The 19,682-nt window shown below is 38.8% G+C and overlaps 1 long non-coding RNA gene across 1 annotated transcript in view; it reads left to right on the top strand.

Annotated features, from left to right (window-relative positions):
• Positions 1-19,682, top strand: part of LOC122686614 — a 546,075-nt gene that overhangs the window by 364,437 nt on the left and 161,956 nt on the right. The window lies entirely within an intron of this gene.

A 19,682-nucleotide genomic window follows, 5' to 3' on the forward strand; every position in this document is an offset into this window, starting at 1 on the left:
AATATTTGTTATTAACATATGCAAGTAGTAAACATCAAAACAAAAATAATGAAGATTAATTCTTCCATTTTTTTAGTCCTTCACTCTTTATTTGTAAAGTAGTCTTTCTATTCTAGGAGATAATATTCGAGGTGAATAAATGGTTACCCTATGAAATAGAAAGGCTGTGTTCAGTTATTTTTACAAAAGGTTGTCAAAATCTGGTGTGCATCACAATGAGGTCAAAGTTTGAAAAATAGAGCTCTAACCACATTGGAAAAATAATATGTTATTGTTGTTGTTCAGTCGCTAAGTTGTCTCTGACTCTGCGACTCCATGGACTGCAGCATGCCAGGCTTCCCTGTCCTTCACTATCTCCCAGCGTTTGCTCAGAAATCATGTCCGTTGAGTCAGTGTTGCCATCCAACCACTTCATCCTCTGTCACCCCCTTCTCCTCCTGTTCCAGTCTTTCCCAGCATCAGGGTCTTTTCCAATGAGTCAACTCTTCACGTCAAGTGGCCAAAGTATTGGAGCTTTAGCTCCAGTCCTTCCAATGAATATTCAGGATTGATTCCTTTAGGACTGACTGGTTTGATCTCTTTGCTGTCCAAAGGACTCTCAAGAGTCTTCTCCAGCACCACAATTCGAAAGCATCAGTTCTTCAGCTCTCAGCCTTCCTTATGGTCCAACTCTCACATCTGTGCATGACTACTGGAAAAACATAACTTTGACTATATGGACCTTTGTCAGCAAAGTAATATCTCTGCTTTTTAATACACTGTCTAGGTTTGTCATAGCTTTTCTTCCAAAGAGCCAAGTGTCTTTTCATTTCATGGCTGCAGTCACCATCCACGGTGATTTTGAAGCCCAAGAAAATAAAATCTGTCACTGTTTTCACTTTTCCCTCTTCTATTTGCCGTGAAGTGATGGGACTGAATGCCATGATCTTAATTTTTTGAATGTTGAGTTTTAAGTCAGTTTTTTCACTTCCCTCTTTCACCCTCACAAGAGGCTGGTTAGTTCCTCTTCATTTTCTTCATTGGAGTGTTATCATCTGTATATATGAGGTTGTTGATATTTCTCCCAGCAGTCTTGATTCCAGCTTGTGATTCATCCAGTCTGGCATTTCGCATGATGTACTCTACATATAAGTTAAATAAGTGGGATAACAGAATGCAGCCTTGTCTTACTCCTTTTGCAATTTTGATTCAGTCATTTGTTCCCTGTCTGATTCTAACTGTTGCTTCTTGGCCTGCATATTTCTCAGGAGACAGATATGGTGGTCTGGTATTCCCATATCTTTAAGATTTTTCCAGTTTGTTGCTTCAGCGGTACATGAACTGAGAACTTCCATATATACAAGCTAGATTTAGAAAAGGCAGAGGAACCAGAGTTAAAATTGCCAACATTGTTGGATCATAAAGAAAGCAAGCAAATTCCAGAAAAACATCTACTTTTTACTCAGTGACTACAGGAAAGCCTGTGATCACAACACACTGTGGAAAAATAATATAATCTTAACTATTAATGACCATCAGTTTTGAAAATATTCATTGTTTACATTTATACTCAATTTGAGATTCAAATAGAAAATTATTTCATTTCTGCTTTGCTTGACTTGGGGTGATGTATCAGAATACCAAAATATTTCCCGTTTTGATTTTTTGACAATAATTTTATTCCTGTACACTTAGAAAATTTATTAGAATTGAAAGTAAAATATGTGTGCCCCAGGAAAGTTGTTTGAAAATTTTGATGATGTTTTCTTTGAACTGACATCTAAAGAATTGCCTTCTGGTGGAACGTTTTTCCCCTCGTGTTACTATATTCTCAAAATATTTTCTTTTAATTAATTTAATTCAACATATATTGATTTGCACAGTTTGAATGTTTATTTTATATTAAAGTAGGAGTGCAGGTAGAAGGTTAATGGAAGAAGGCAGTGATGGAGAACCAGCCAGCTAGTGTTCCTCTGAGAAAGAACTTTTAAAACAAGAAACAGTCAATTAGATTTCAAGAAGGCTTGTCAAAAAACATGCTGCCAATAAACTGTGGAAGTGCAAACAACGGACTACTGAAGCCAAGAGGAAAGAGATAAGGCTGGCAAAATTGCTGACTGAGCTAAAAAGAGCTGGATGGATTAAACGGAATGAAAGCTTTTCAAATATATTGGGAAAAAGATATAGAGCACCAGAGAGGAGGCCTGCAAATGAATAGGGAGGGAGAAATCCATGTTAGTTAAAGTGGCTCAAGACTGAACTGCTTTTAAAAATCTGTGTCTGACAAGGCAAACACACTTTGGGCAATTGGGATGTAATGAAGACCTGGTTTATTAGAAAATGACTTAGGCAGTTGATGGATTTTCTGCATACTAATGGGAAAAATTTCAAATCCTCAAGCATGCCTGCTGCTACCTATACTAAAATGTCTATAAAGTAATTTGCCATCTAAGCTACTACCTTTATCCAGGAATGAAACCTGAATCTACCTTCAGCTCCTGAACATCTCCGTGAAGTTAAAAAAAATTAAATAAAACTTAAGAAGCCTCAAAGGAATTACAAAAATAACAGAGTATTAAAATGAGTTTTAACCCTCCTCCTACCATCAGCTTCCCCAGGTTATTGTAGCCTGCATCTGCTTCTGTCTTCTGATCTTAATAAGGACGATCATACTCGCTTACCAACAATATATGGCTCAAGAGAGTCTCGCATGTGTCTGAAACAATGTATTTGTGAAATACACAATTAGGAAAGAGAATAGACTTAAGTCAGTAAGAATTTAAGTTGAGTTCAGTCAACCCACAGAGGTAATGCAAGTGTCTGTGTAACCTATAACTAATGATTTAACTGCTCTGGACCTCCTTTTCCTCATTTGTAAAATTAGACTTAACTATTATAAGAATTAAATAAGGTAAGGCACGCAGTGCCCAATAATATCAGCTGTTTTCATCTAGAATCTTCCTAGACTCAAAGAGAGAATGACAGAATTCCAAAACTACATTTGTACAGTGAGCTTATAAGAGTTAGGCTTCAAGCATGTTTTAAGAATATAGCAGCTGTAAATAGAAGTTGAATCAATGAAATATAAACAATCAATGTTGCATAGCTTAGCATATGTCAATAAACTTCAAAGGAAAAGATTAAGCATTGAATTGTGCCTTATTGTTCAGTAGGAGAGCTGGAAAGTGCGGTGAGACTGATAAATTGCAGTCATGTTTGGCAATCATAGGAGGGATCACGAACTCATAAAAGCTATAGAGATCTTGAGCTGTTAACTGGTTGAGTACTAATGTAATCCATGTTGAAGGCATTAAATTCTGTGTATTTGTCTTTCCTACACTTGTCTACTCAGGAAGGTAGTACTAAATGACTCTCATAATGATTAATTCACTTGCTTAAGGGCACCCAGGGTTAGGGGCAGGGCAGGGCGCTGAACCCAGGATCTCACCTCTTTTTTAGCCACAGATCATACACTTTGTGGTTGGGAAGCCCATTAAAAGATACAAGAGAGAATATTCCTTGCCATTGACAGCAGGAGCCATTGGTGGCCTCAGAACTTGAGAGCTCAGGATCAGCAAAACTTAAGCATAATGCACTGGGCTAGTTTACATGAATCACACCAAAGAGTTACTGAGCTTTTAACCACACACTGAGAAAGAGCTTAGTCATATGAAAGAGAATCAGATACAATTTTGTGCCGTGAAAGCTCAAAGTCTGGAATAATATTGTGTTACAATTGGGGCCAGAAGCATCCATTCAGTCACTCATTTCATTCATTCATTCAGCATATATTTACTGAAGTTCTACCATGTACCAGGCACTGCTCAAAGCACCAAACACAGGAACGAAACAGACATAGGTTCATGACTTAATTATTAAGTCTGCTTTCCACCAGGGAGGGTGGGTACTAGATGATACATGATGTGACTGTTTCGTTGTATCTGTGGAATTTAATTTATGGAGGTGACTGAGTGATGACATAGAGAAACTAAGATTTTGTTTACTCACATTTTCTGAGAGGAGGGGACACACCATGCCATTCAGGGTGACCTGGGGAAGCACCAGTGCCATTTAGAAGATGGAAAGGCAGAGCTTTCATTGTGTTTTCCACGGAAAAGACAAGGTAGGACAGGGTAAACATCTTAAAACTGACTAGTTTGAATAATTCCTTCAGACTTTGGGATTTAGAGTTTTCCCTGGTTATCTGGTACTCAGCCTTTGATTGATTAGTTTGCATATGGGAGTCCTGGCTGAGGACTTTATTATCTCAAGACTTAGCCAAAACTGGCAGTTTCTCTCTAGTCAGTGAGGCCACAAATACCAGATCATCAAGAATACAGAAAATAAGAAAATGTGATTAATGTAATTGACCCTATGGTGAATGGATGCCAAAATAAACAAATGTAGAATCTAAGAAAACACAATTAGAACAATTATAAACAAGCAAAATTTTCCAGTATGTTATAAGGTGGTAAATATAGAGAAAAGGAAAAAAAATAGAACTTGGCGTAGGATTTAGGAGATGTCAGTGGGTGGCATATGAATAGATCACAGTGTTAAACAGTGTGGTCTGGTAAGTCTCATGGAGAAGGTGAGACTTAAGGAAAGACCTGAGTCAAGACTTGCCTCCCAGCATGCGTGCATGCTCAGTCACTAAGTCGGGTCCTACTCTTTTGCAATCCCATGGACAGTAGCCCACCAGGCTCCTCTGTCCTTGGGATTTCCCAGGCTAAATAATGGAGTGGGTTGCCATTTCCTACTTCAGGAGATCTTCCCGACCAAAGGATCAAACCCATGTCTCCTGCATTACAAGTAGATTCTTTACCACTGAGCTACCAGGGAAGCCTGAATCAGATAGAGAAGTGAGGCAAAATCAGGCATCGAGAGTGACTTCCGGGTCTCTGGTTTGTACATGAGGAAGGAGGGTGGTGCCATTCATGGAGACGGGGAAGTGGAAGAGATCAGGTCTTACAGTGAAGACCACAGGACTGGTTTTGGACATAAGGTTACTGAGATTCCTTTGGGGCATGCATGCGAGGAGTTCAAGTAGGCAATTGGTTTCATGGGTCTGACCATGGAAGGAGGGATGTAGCCTAGAAATATAAATATGCAAGTTACTTGTTTATGTATGTGTAGCTGCTGAAAGGGCTTGGGTCAGATTTCCAGTAGGGAGAACATAGAGTGAGAAGGACAGTCCAAAGCCTGGAGTATCTGACACCATGTAAGTAGAAAAAGATGAACCTGCAAAAGAAACAGGCCCCCAGTGTTCTCTGGACTGCACACTTCAAGATCAGCCCAGGAGAAAGAATGAACACATGAAGAGGATTCGTCCTCTGATTACACTGATTAGACTTGATTAAAACACCATTTCCGGGTTCAAACTCTGAGCCTGCCACTCCCACCCAGGAAACCGGACTGAATCAGAGGCTTTTTTCCTACTACCTAAAATATCCCATTGTTTATAAATGAGGCCTTCAATAGACCTCTCTCTAATAAGGCTGACAGTGAAGGTCTGAGGGCCCTTGAGGGAACCCTCTTTTCTCTCCTCTGCAAGACATTTCCAGATCAAAGTGAAAGTGAAAGTCGCTCAGTCATGTCTGACTCTTTGCAACCATGGAATTCTCCAGGCCAGAATACTGACATGGATAGCCTTTCCCTTCTCCAGGGAATCTTCCCAACCCAGGGATCGAACCCAGGTCTCCTAAATTGCAGGCAGATTCTTTACCAGCTGAGCCACAAGAGAAGCCCAAGAACACTGGAGCGGGTGGCCTATCCCTTCTCAAGGGGATATTCCTAACCCAGGAATCCAAACAGGGTCTCCTGCATTGCAGGCAGATTCTTTACCAACTGAGCTAAAAGGAAGGAAGAAAGTCTGTCTTCCCCATTGAGATGATAATGTCCTCTTTGAACATTTTCAGCTTCTAGACCCATCACGACTCTCTTTCTTTGTCTTCTTCCTACTGGGACAGGAGAAGATTAGGTTGGACATTAAAACAATCAAAACATAGACTTTATAGGCAGACAGACCTTGTTCAAATCCCTAGTCTACAATTAATTTAACTACGTGAAGCCTGGATTTCCTCATTAATAAGATGAAAGTGATCATACCTACCTGTTAGATTTGTTGCAGGAAGGGGGACCCCTTCCAGGGCCCGAAACTGGGCTCTTGTCTAACACTCGGAAATGAATTGTCCGAGGAGACGCATGCTGACAAAGCAAGAGATTTTATTGGGAAAGGGCACCCGGGTGGAGAGCAGTAGGTAAGGGAACCCAGGAGAACTGCTCTACCGCGTGGCTCGCAGTCTTGGGTTTTATGGTGATGGGATTAGTTTCCGGGTGGTCTTTGGCCAATCATTCTAATTCAGAGTCTTTCCTGGTGGCGCACGCATCGCTCAGCCAAGATGGATGCTAGCAAGAGGGATTCTGGGAAGTGGACGGACAGGTAGTGTCTCCTCTCGATCTTTCCCGATCTTTCCCGAACTCTTCCGGCTGGTGGTGGCCTATTAGTTCCGTATTCCTTATCAGGATCTCCTGCCATAAAACAACTCATGCAAATGGTTACTATGGTGCCTGGCCAGGGTGGGCGGTTTCAATCAGTGTGCTTCCCCTAACAGATTCATTATGAAGATTAAAGAAGACAATATGGGTTGTGGAATAGGAAAAATTTTATCTTCTACCCTTTTAGGTTCTATAGCTGGTCCAATAATTAAATTGACATAAGGCAGATAAAGAGAAGGGGAAGAAAAAAAAACAAACACATTTAATTATGTAGGTATATGCAGGAGTTTCACAAAGATATGAGATTCGAAAGGCAGCTAGGTGATTGAAACTTACATACCATCCAGATCTAAGGAAATTGATGGGGCTTTGGTGCTTCTGGAAGCAGAGGAGGCAATTTGAGGGCAGATGAGAGGGAAAGTATGGAAAACAAATGTTGCCTTGTTGTGCAGATAACTCTCTCAAGTAGAAAAAAATGTATCTCTAATAGTAGCTCTCTTCCTGGAATAGGTACCCTTTCTAATGGAAATATCCTTTATAAATGTAGATTTCTCCCACAAACTCTTTTAGGTAGTTAAGAGGGAAATACTTTCTCTGCATCTGTTGTGTCTTGATTGCTTTCAGCTCAAAATTATCCATATGCCGCAGTGGTATATTTTGGGGTGGCAAGTTCTGAACCCCTTCAGGGTAAAGTGCTTTATTTAGCACAGTGCTGAAACATGGTATGTATTCAATAAATGAAAATCATTACTTTATTCTTAACATTCATTCTGATTTCTCAGCATTTTCATTCAGTCTGAAAATTGTCACTGTTGTAGAAATGAAAGGATGATATAAAACAAAAAGTCAATATTCTTTCACACTGTGAAACATTTTGGAAGAGTGGGAGGAGGAAGCACCATGAAACCCTAATTTTTTTAGTAGCAGATTTACTAATCTAAGAGTTTTGTTCACCAACTCACATGTGTATATAAACCGATCTGTGAACAGGTGCGCATCTTTCTGCACCAGAAATTCATGGTTACACGATCCGTGCAGAGGGGCCATCTCTGACAGGTCTCTGGGGAGAACCTCCATGGAAATTTAATTGTAAAATCTCCAAGCCCTGATCTTCTTGATATCTGTTTTATAACACCCAAACAGCTCTCTGAGTTCTTTCTATTTAACTTATGTATCATTTTATAGATGATCATTTTACCAGTTGATCCAGCAACATCCAAGTCTGTTCAGTCTGGCTTGACTCTATTAACCAATGCTAGGTCCATGATGGAATAACTGATATTTGGGAATCTCCTCAGCCTTGTATGAAATGGTCGCAAGGTTTGTCTTTCATTCTTTCCTAGTCAGATTTCAATTGCAAGAACTAATTTACTAAGTCATGTTTTCGGCTAGTCTCTGAAGAATCATTCATTCATTATTTTCCCAAACTTCCATGCTTGGTTATAAGCTTAGGTACAGTTGTTACATTGTTATTCCCAAATCATTGCTAATAATTGGTAATGTGCTCTACATTGCTCTGACGGTTTATCACCAGTGATCACTTGCTACCGTTGCTCTTGTAAAATTAATATTAAAATTGCTGTTAAAATCATTTGGCTTAGCTGTAACAATTATTTCTCCATTAGACTTCTTTTTAGAAGCTCTAACTAATCAGATACAATTTTTTTTTTTTTTTTGTAGCTGAAGACACATAATGTTCCATTGATTCAAATTTGATTTTAAGCCCCTTGAACCTTCTTTCCCATTCCTATTGACTGACTATGAAATGGCTATTTTATCTTCTTTTTTTCACATCTGCCCAGTCTTTATGAAGCAGTCTCCAGATAGTGGCATAGTCTTGAATGGGGACCTACAAAAGTAATGAATAGGCAAAATGTAATCTTTCTCTAAAATATTTTAATATTTATTTTTATTTATTTATTTGGCTGTGCTGGGTCTTAGTTGAGGCATGCAGGATCTTTAGTTGCAGCATGCAACCTGTCGTTGCGGCATGTGGGATCTAGTTCCCTGACCAGGGATCGAACCCTGCCCTGCTGCACTGGCGGCCCAGAACCTTCCTTAGTCCTTGGACCACCAAGGAACTCCCTCTCTAAAATACTTAGACTTTGGTAGCAGAACTCCCTAGTGTGTAACCTTGTATAAATCACTTAACTAAAACTCACCAATAAATAGAAAAGAGAACAGGTCTTCTTCTAATGTCTGAGAGTAGTGGAGGATATTCATTGAGGGCCTTATATACCCGTAAGTTGATACTGGCCATCTTTCCTTGTAATCAATATACTAAGAATTTAAATCACATACACATATCATTGTAATCTCTACATGTTTTTTATTAGGTCCTTCCCTAATTACCAATGTGGCCCTCCCTTTAATCATTACCTTCCATTGTTTCTGGAACAGATACAAATGAACTAATAGAACACAAGAATCTTCCTGGCACATGCACACATGGGATTTTCCCTAGTACAGATTCTGTTAAGGATTAACTACAAAGAAATTCAGAGAAGGAGAATCCACTTTATACTACTCTGTATGTCTATTCTAGACTTCTGATTAGCCCATTCCCTTATGCTGGTTATTTTCATCCCGATTTCTCTCTTAAGCTTATGGTTTAGAATTTTCCCTATCATTAGTTTTCCAAATGCAGTCGCTTTCATGATGAGAGATTGCCTGTAAATTAAAAACAAGACAATGCTCAATTTACCAGTAACTCTTTTCCTTACTTTTTCCATTCATCTTTTCCTCATGAGCTTTATTTGCTCCGTTCTCTTAATGATGCTTCATATTTGAACAATGCTTAAAACATTCCCTCTGCTACAGACTACTGTTGAATGGGAACCTCAAAACAGCAATCTGATGAGGTATGTAAACCAGGAATGACTATTAGTTGCTTTGTTTTGTGAATAAAGAATCTCAGTTTTCCTTTTTGTTTTCCCCATACTGGCAGCCTGGGGATTAGAACCTCCTTTGCTGACCTCAAAATAATGTCTTTAACTAGATATAACATTGAGCCAAAATATTTACCTCTCCTTTTTTCCATATTAGTGTCCTATTAAATTTTCAAATTAGTGTCCTAATTTATGAGAAAAAGGAGGTAGATTTGATGATCCCCAAGGGCTTCCCAGGTGGCACTAGTGATAAAGTACCCATCTGCCAATGCAGGCGACACAGGAGATGTGGGCTTGATCCTTGGGTCAGGAAGATCCCCGGGAGGAGGACATGGCAGCCCACGACAGTATTCTTGCCTGGAGAATCCCATGGACAGAGGAGCTTGGCAAGCTACAGTCCATAGGGTCGTGAAGAGTCGGGGACACAACTGAAGTGACTTAGCACGTAGCACACAAGGTCTTTTTAATGCCGTTATCCTTAAAGTTGGGGTCTAAGTCATAAAATATTTACTGTGCCCTTATGTGTAGTGCTTCTAACTCCAGAAATACAAAGAGTTTATAGTATGCACCTTGTCTTCTGATAGCTTATAAGCCACCTGGAGGGTTATCAGATGCTAATATGAAGGTAGTTAGAGATTCAAGGTCAAACTTGCTAATTCCTATATGACTAACACACACAAACAAGTGTTCTAAGAGAGAAGGGCAGTTACTGTGTCTCCATACTGTTGACTAATGGATCAGCATCTAGAACTTGCAGTTTCAAAAAAGGGAGAAATCTCTCATTTTTATATTTTCTATTGGACAATATTGGGATTTCCCTAGTGGCTTAGTGGTAAAGAATTCACCTGCCAATGCAGGAGATGTGGGTTCTATCCCTGGGTCAGGAAGATCTCCTGAAAAAGGAAATGGTGACCCCCTCCAGTTTTCTTGCCTGGGAAATCCCATGGACAGAAGAGCCTGGCATGCTGCAGTCCATGGGGTAGCAAAAGAGTCAGACACACTTAGTGACCAAACAACAGCAAAATAACAGGACAATATTAAGAGGAAACAAATTATGTTTATTGATAACAGGGGAAAGTGCACATAAAAAGGCAAACAGAAGGCAAAAATGTGGAGTGCTGTGAGTGGTGCTCATTCAGTTCAAAACTAATGCAGAATTTATCATGGAAAATCTATAGCAAAAGACCTCAGACTTTCTTTTTTTTCACTTGTTTCAGAGTTCTGTATTCATTGAACAGTAGAATGAAAATAAAAATCAAAGCAAAGCTGTAAAAGAACAGAAATATGCAGGCTAATGGACAATTTGTCTGAGGGAATAGCTTTTAGGACAGAAATTTCTCTGTGTGTATTTTTCCTCAGAATTTAATGTTTTTAAAGATGGTGCCCTGAGAGTTACCATGGCAACCTGTAGATATCATCTTTCGAAGGCTAAGGCTACAGATCTCAGCTCAAAGTGTTTTGTTCACACACTTTTACAAAAAGCCTGTTGATGTGCTATAGATGGAATGAACAAAACATAGGGCGCTCGATGCTATTATGGGCCATTTCTTTACAATATTATTAGTATGGCTGAAGAGCCTTCTAGAATGTTGAAGAACACCCTTCCCTTCCGTTTCACAATTACCTTTAAAATCTGAAGCATCCTTCATTTTCAGCTTTTTATTGAACTTCTCTCAAGACAAGGTGAAAATAAAGGCTAAAACTCATTTCCTGTTCTGTACCTTCTTTTAAAAGGGAGAAAAGAGCCAAGCATTGTTAGTGATACTTCAGTTTTAGAGCTGTTTTTTGTTCTTGGGCTGTGTTTTCTCAGGATAGTATCCTTAGTAATGTTGGTGGTGGTGGTTTAGTCGCTAAGTCGTGTCTGACACTTGCAATCCCAAGGACTGTAGCCCGCCAGGCTCCTTGTCCACGGGATTCTCTAGGCAAGAATACTGGAGTGGGTTGCCATTTCCTTCTCCAGAGAATCTTCCCAACCCAGGAATCAAACCCAGGCCTCCTGCATTGCAGGCAGATTCTTTATCTACTGAGCAATGAGGGACACCTCATCCTTAGTAATAAAGCTGAGAAAAGACTAACAACTAATTTATAGTTGTGAAAAAAGGAACTGGAAAGTAGAGATGAGGTAAAGAGTTGTTTGCTGTCACAATTATAGTGAAGGTGAATACTTAGGGCGGCTGCCCTCACAAACATTCAAATTCAGCAAATTTCTCAGACAGAGTAATGATTGTGATGATGTGTTATTAATATGTTTTCATTGATTAAACAATGGGGTGGGAAATTGAGACACTTTGTAGAGTGATTGAAAACAAATATCTTCAACTAGTTCAGGCAAATAAAACGTTTTAAAAAACCATATTTCAAAAGATATTAATAAAGATTTTGATAATTCTTGTTGCTTGGTATGATTGTTATGTAAGCAATCTAAAACTGTCAGTTCTGAAGTTTTGGGTAGGTAACATGGAGCAGAGGGGCATGGATTTTATTGTTTTTAAAACTTTGGCCTACAGGGTATTTATTTGAACTTATGAGGATAGATTTGGATTTCAGATGTCACATGGGTATCTGAACCTTGCCAGACCAGAAGCACTATGTTCAAATGTGTTCAATGACAGTGATGTCATTGATGGAGTGATGCATTGATTGTATCACTTTGTAAAAACATATGAATACATCTCCAGCCAATAATGTATTAAGTTCTTGCAGAGGCCTAGTGTTTTGTAGTTTACAGCAATGATAATCTCATGCTTTAGGGATGTTGAATTATTTGGTGAGTGTGAAATAATTTGCCCTTGTTTGCAGTAAATCTTTGGGTCATTATTGTTTTTCTGCAATAAATTCTAAACTATTTAAATATTGAGAATCCAATATGTTCTGTTTGTAAGAGTAATCTCAAGGATATATTACATAATAGCTCTCCAGGAACTTAATGAGAACAGGTGAACAGACATAATTTGGTATAATTAATGTAGCAAAAAGGCCTTATTAGGTGTCTAACTAATGTGACTGTTGAAGCAATTGAACTGATTTTAATAGGCTTTGACATTGTCTTAGTGTAAATCGGTGTTCATAAAAGTTAATGGTTATTATGTTTTTACTTATGAGAATTTACTTAACAAGTGGTTTTTCAAGAATAAATTATCTTCATGAGGCAGAGTAAAATTGTGCCCAGCAAAATCATTCATTTAGGTACATGAAGAAAGGCTTACAAAGAAAAAGCTGTGTTCCATTTCAAAAAATATTGTTACTGAAAAATGAACAATGAATAAATTAGAAGAATATATTTAAGATAATTTCCAAAATTCAAACTAGTGAACGTTATGTTACCAAATTGGCAAATGTTACCAAGGTTACTGAAAAATGCAGAGTAGTATTAGGTGAGATGAAGCTGATAGCCTGGCATCACCTCCCTCTCCTTTTCTCTCTAATGATACTTCAAAACAACAGTGCAGCATAATAGAGTCACTTTATTTAAGTGGCCTGACATAACTATTGGAGAAAAAAGCATAGAGTCAAGTGTTGACAATAACAGTTTTTAGTTTTACTTTGAATTCTAACAGGAAACAAGATTTTTATTTGTCACTCATTCTAAATATTCACAAGAAATATCACTTGCAATTATGAAGTATATAAACAATATGTTTACCATTGGCAAACTGAAGAGTTCCATCCTGTGAAGATGTTAGGAGATTAACGAACATTGTGGCTGAGAAAGAAAAGCTTCAGATTTAATGGAAAAGAGGAGTGGCCCTGTGTTTGCAAAAATATTTTCACATTTTCTGCTTATAAAAGTTATACATGTCTGTATTTGCAATTGTGGTTTGACTCCCTTTCTTTTTTTGTTTTTTCTTTTTTCTTCCTGTGCTGTGCAGCACAGGATTCCCAGCCACTGATGCAATCCGTGTCCCCTGAATTGGGAGCGCAGATTCTTAGCCATTGGGCCACCACCTTTTAACTCTCTTTCTTGGCAGCAGCTTGGGTTTTTACGTGGGAACCTGTCTTATCCTAATTTTCATTCCACTCGGTCTGGGTGGCTGTCCGAGAGAGCCTAGGACAGGGTACATAACCTGAGTTGACCAAGTGCTTCATATTCTCCTGACATGCAGTCAGTTCATTTTGAACACAGAATTCAAGGCAGATCAATCAGAATGGACCATAGGAGTTTTGCTGGAGGTGTTGACTAGAACATGGAAATATTTAGCTCCAGAATTGGGACCCCAAGGAAGATCCTTTCTGAGAAGTAGCCAACACAAGAAGTACAATTTATAAGAGAAATAGAATCCTGCTAGACTCCTTTAAGCCCCTGTATTTAGCCAAGAGGCAATACCTGTCCCAGAACTTTGTATCATGAAAACAAATAAATAAACTTTTTTTGGTCAAGTTAGTAGGATTGAGCTACAGTCAGAAAAATCCCAATGCTACAGGAAAAATCCCTTCTTACTACAGGAAAATTGGAAAACACAGAAAGGTACTAAAAATAACTTCTTAAAAATTAAATCACCTTTGATTCAATTTTGATATATTTACTTCCTATTCTTTTTCTTTTGTAAACAGACAAATTTGATTACAACTTTAATGTATTTTTCCATTATTTTTCTTATCTTTGTTTATAACATAAGAATCTTAATGTTTGCAAATTCAGAACTATTTTTGCATATATGTATATAAATATGTTTTTGCATATGAACATTCCCAGGTGGCGCTAGTGGTAAAGAACTTACTTGCCAATGGAGGAGATGTAAGAGACAGGGATTTGACCGTTTGGTCGGGAAGATGCCCTGGAGGAGGGCATGGCAACCCACTCCAGTATTCTTGCCTGCAGAATCCCATGGACTGGGAAGCCTGGTGGGTTATGGTTCATGGGGTCACAAAGAGTCAGACACAATTGAAGTGACTTAGCACGAATGCACACATACATATTTTACAAAATCACACTTAGATTAATTAATAAATTTATATCCTTGTTTTTACCTAACCTTGTGTCATGAGCATTTCCCCATCTTATTAACACAACTTTTAATAGTAAAATGATATTCAATAGTACAGGCATACCTTGGAAATATTGCTAATTTAGTTCCAGACCACAATAATAAAGTGAACAGTGTAATAGAGTGTGTCCCATAGTTTTTTTGTTTTTGGTTTCTCAGGGCATATAAAAGTTATGTTTACATTACACTGTAATGTATTATATGTGCAATAGTATTCTGTCTAAAATACCAGTGTACATGCCTTAATTAAAAACACTTGATTGCTAATAAGTGCTGTCATCTGAACTTTTGTGTGCTGTGTGCTAAGGCATTTCAGTCATGTCCGACTCTGCAACCCTATGGTTGCCAATCTGCCAAGCTCCTCTGTTCATGGGATTCTCCATGCAAGAATACTGGAGTGGGTTGCCCCTAAGCCTATTGTAATTTTTGCTGGTGGAGAGTCTTGCTTCAGTGTTGATAGCTGTAGACTGAACTGGGGTGGTGGTTGCTAAAGGTGGGGGTGGTTGTAATAATTTCTTAAAATAAGACAACAATGACGTTTACTGCTTCCTTGACTCCTCCTTTCACTTCATTGGTACCTTCTTTCATGGTTTCTTTATAGTATGCAGTATTGTTTGATAGCCTTTTGCCCACAGTAGAACTTCTTTCAAAATTGGAGTCTATCCTCTCAACTGAATTTATGTAATGGGAAAGATTGAGGGCAGGAGGAGAAGAGGATGACAGAGGATGAGATGGTTGGATGGCATCACCGACTCAGTGGATATGGGTTTGGGTGGACTTTGGGAGTTGGTGATGGACAGGGAGGCCTGGCGTGCTGCAGTTCATGGGGTTGCAAAGAGTAGGACACGACTGAGCGACTGAACTGAACTAAGTCTTTTGTTGTCAGCATCTTTTTTTTTTTTTGGCCATGTCTACAGCTTGTGGGATGTTAGTTTCCTGACCAGACTAGGGATTGAACCCCTGCTGCCTGAAATGGAAGTATGGAGCCCTAACCACTAGACTGCCAGGGGAGTCCCCCAAGAAACTACTTTCTTTGCTCATTGCCAGGAAGCAACTCCTTAATCATGAAAGTTTTATTAGGTTGTAGTAATTCAATCATATCTTCAGGCTCTATTTCTAATTCTAGTTATCTTGCTATTTCTACTACATCTGCTATTATTTCCTCCACTGAAGTGTTGAATCCCTCAAAGTCATCCATGAGGATTATGTTGATATTTTGACCTCTTTTCATGAATCATAAATGTCCTTAATGGTAAATCCTTTCCAGAAAGTTTTCAGTTGGCTTTGCCCAGATCCATCAAAGGAATCACTATTTGTAGCAGCCATAGCCTTATGAAATGTAAACTAGTAAGACTGAAAATCAAAAGGACTCCTTGATCCATGGACTGCTGAATGGAGGTTGTATTAGCAGGCACAAAAACGACATTAATCTCATTGTACATTATCAGAGCTCTTGGGTGACCAGGTACATTGTCAATGAGCAGTAACATTTTGAAAGGAATCTTTTTTTTTCTCCTGAGTAGTAAGTCTCAAAAGTGGGCTTAAAATATTCAGTAAACCATGTTTTAAACAAATTCACTAAAATAAATAAATAAACAAATGCACTGTCATTCAGGCTTTGTTCTTCCATTTATACAGCACAGACAGAGGTGAGTTAGCATAATTCTTAAGGGCCCTAGATTTCCCAGTATGGTAAATGAGCACTAGATTAGACTTAAGTCACCAATTGCATTAGCCCTTAACAAGAGAATCAGCCTGTTTTTTGAAGCGAGGCACTGACTTCTCCTCTCTACCTCTGAAAGTTCCAGATGGCATCTTCTTCTAACTTATTTTTTTTCCCATTTATTTTTATCTTCTAATTTAAAGTTGTTTCATCTACACTGAAAATCTGTTGTTTAGTGTAACATCCTTCATTAATGCTAGATCTTCTGGATAACCTGCTATAGCTTCTACATCATCACATGCTATTTCACCTTGCACTTTAATGTTATGGAGACAGTTTCTTTCTAAAAGTCAGCTTATAGTCTTTTGGAAATTCCCAGTATGGAAGTAGTTGTTTTTCCCTTATTTATTATGAGACTCTTTATCTTTTTTTTAAAATTTTAATTATAATGTTTCTTGGTGTGGACCTCTTTTCTGGGGACTCTCTGTGATTCCTGAACATGAATAACTGTTTCCTTAGGTTAGGGAAGTTTTCAGCTATTATTTCTTCAAACAATTTTTCTTCCCTTTTCCTCTTCTCCTTCTAGGACTCCTATAATGGGGAATGTACTGAGCTTGATGTTGTCCCAGATATGACTTAAACTATCCTTATTTTTAAATGTTTTTTTCTGTTAAGCTTGGGTGACTTCCACTGTCCTTTCTTCCAGTTTGCTGGTCAGTTCCTCAGTATAATCTAATTTACTACTGATTTCTTCTATTAATTTTTTATGTCAGTTCTCTTCCTGAAGTTTTGTTTTGTTCCTTCATTTGGAGTGTATTCTTCAAATGTCCTCTCATTTTGCCTAATCCTTGGTACTTATGTCTATGTGTTACGTAGGTCAGTTACATCTCCACCTTGGAGAGGTTGGCTTGTATAGGGAGTGTCTTCTGTGGCCCAGCACACTGCTCCCCTGCAACCAGAGCTGTATGCTCAAGGGGTGCCCCTATGTAGGCTGCCTGGGCCCTTTGCCATGGCAGGATTGACTGCTCTGGATTCACTGATAGGCAGGGGTGAACCCTATTCCATTGGCCCTGAGGCCCTGCCTTCTGCAGTGGCTGCAGACCCCCTGGTTTGTGGGCAGTGTCCCTGTGTGGCTGCTCTGTGACATGCCTGCTGGTGGGCATGGCTGCTGCCGGCCTGCTGATGGGGGTGCTTGGGAGATTCACCATCTTGAATGGTTGCATTTTATGGTTCCTGAAACAATTACAATAGTAACATCAAAGATCACTGATCACAGATCACCATAACAAAGGCATAATAATAATAATAATGGAAAAGTTTGAATTATGTGAGAACTACCAAAATGTGACCTGTAGACATTTCATGCAAAGATGGACACAATAAAGGACAGAAATGGTATAGACCTAACAGAAGCAGAAGATATTAAAAAGAGGTGGCAAGAACACAGAAGAACTGTTCCAAAAAGATCTTCCTGACCCAGATAACCACGATGGTGTGATCACTCACACTCACCTAGAGCCAGACATCCTGAAATGAGAAGTCAAGCGGGCCTTAGGAAGCATCACTGGGAACAAAGCAAGTGGAGGTGATAGAATTCCAGTTGAGCTATTTCAAATCCTAAAAGATGATGCTGTGAAAGTGCTGCACTCAATATATCAGCAAATTTGGAAAACTCAGCAGTGGCCACAGGACTGGAAAAGGTCAGTTTTCATTCTAATCCCAAAGAAAGGCAATGCCAAAGAATGCTCAAACTACTGCATAATTGCACTCATCTCACATCAGCAAAGTAATGCTCAAAATTCTCCAAGCCAGGCTTCAACAGTATGTGAACCATGAACTTCCAGATGTTCAAGCTGGATTTAGATAAGGCAGAGGAACCAGAGATCAAATTGCCAACATCCATTGGATCATCAAAAAAGCAAGAGAGTTCCAGAAAAACATCTATTTCTGCTTTACTGACTACACCAAAGCCTTTGACTGTGTGGATCAAAACAAACTGTGAAAAATTCTTGAAGAAATGGGAATACCAGACCACCTAACCTGCCTCCTGAGAAATCCTGTATGCAGGTCAAGAAGCAATAGTTAGAACCAGACATGGAACAACAGACTGGTTCTAAATAGGGAAAGGAGTACATCAGGGCTATATATTGTCACCCTGCTTAATTAACTTATATGCAGAGTACATCATGTGAAATACCGGGCTGGATGAAACAGAAACTGGAATCAAGATTGCCAGGAGAAATATCAATAACCTTAGATATGCAGATTACACCACCTTTGTGGCAGAAAGTGAAGAAGAACTAAAGAGCCTCTTGATGAAAGTGAAAGAGGAGAGTGAAGAAGTTGGTTTAAAACTCAACATTCAGAAAATTAAGATCATGGCATCTGGTCCCATCACTTTATGGCAAATAAATGGGGAAATAATGGAAACAGTGACAGATTTTATTTTCTTGGGCTCCAAAATCACTGCAGATGGTGACTGCAGCCAAGAAATTAAAAGATGCTTGCTCCTTGGAAGAAAAGCTATGACCAACCTAGACAGCATATTAAAAAGCAGAGACATTACTTTGCCGACAAAGATCCATCTAGTCAAAGCTATAGTTTTCCCAGTAGTCATGCATGGTTGTGAGAGTTGGACCATGAAGAAAGCTGAACGCTGAAGAATTGATGTTTCTGAACTGTGGTGTTGTAGAAGGCTCTTGAGAATCCCTTGGACTGCAAGAAGATCAACCAAGTCAATCGTAAAGGAAATCAGTCCTGAGTGTTCTTTGGAAGGATTGATGCTGAAGCTGAAACTCCAGTGCTTTGGCCACCTGATGGGAAGAACTGACTCATTGTAAAAGACTATGATGCTGGGAAAGATTGAAAGCAGGAGGAGAAGGGGATGACAGAGGATGAGATGGTTGGATGGCATCTCTGACTTGATGGACATGAGTTTGAGCAAGCTCTGGGATTTGGTGATGGCCAGGGAGGCCTGGCGTGCTGCAATCCATGGGGTCTCAAAGAGTCAGATATGGCTGAGCAACTGAACTGAACTGAAGTGACCTATAGAGACAGAATGAGCAAATGCTGCTGGGAAAATTGCACTGACAGACTTGTTCAGTGTTGGGTTGCCACAAACCTTCAATTTGTAAGAAGCATAATATCTGTGAAGTGCAATAAAGCAAAGTGCAGTAAAATGAGGTCTGCCTGTATTTGTAAGCCAGAATTAATTTAAGCTTTACATTATTTTTGAACATTTAGGCTATTTTCATTTTTAAAAAAACTGGTTGTTTATGTTACTAGTATGTATATCTTTGTTCAACTGTCTATTTCTTTAGATTGGTTTCCCAGAAAGGGCATTGTTGGCCTAAACTGGATGCTTGTTTAGGAATGGATAATGTTAAGGACTATCTGTGTGTGTGTGTGTGTGTGTGTGTATAAAATGGTTTTCAAAAAACTTAAATATCAAGTTATATTCCCAAGAACCTTGTCAAACTCAGGCATCATTATTTCTTTTAATATTTACTAATTTAATAGTAAAAAATGCTCTCATATTATGTACTAGAATTGTTTAACTATTGGGAGATTGAATATTTTTTCATATGGTATTTTTCCATTTCTTCTGTGAATTGTTATTCATGTCCATTTTCCATTCTTTTACCTGGCATATAAGTTCATTTCTTTCTT

The sequence above is a fragment of the Cervus elaphus genome, chromosome 30, assembly GCF_910594005.1.
Source record: "Cervus elaphus chromosome 30, mCerEla1.1, whole genome shotgun sequence".
Classification (NCBI taxonomy): domain Eukaryota; kingdom Metazoa; phylum Chordata; class Mammalia; order Artiodactyla; family Cervidae; genus Cervus; species Cervus elaphus.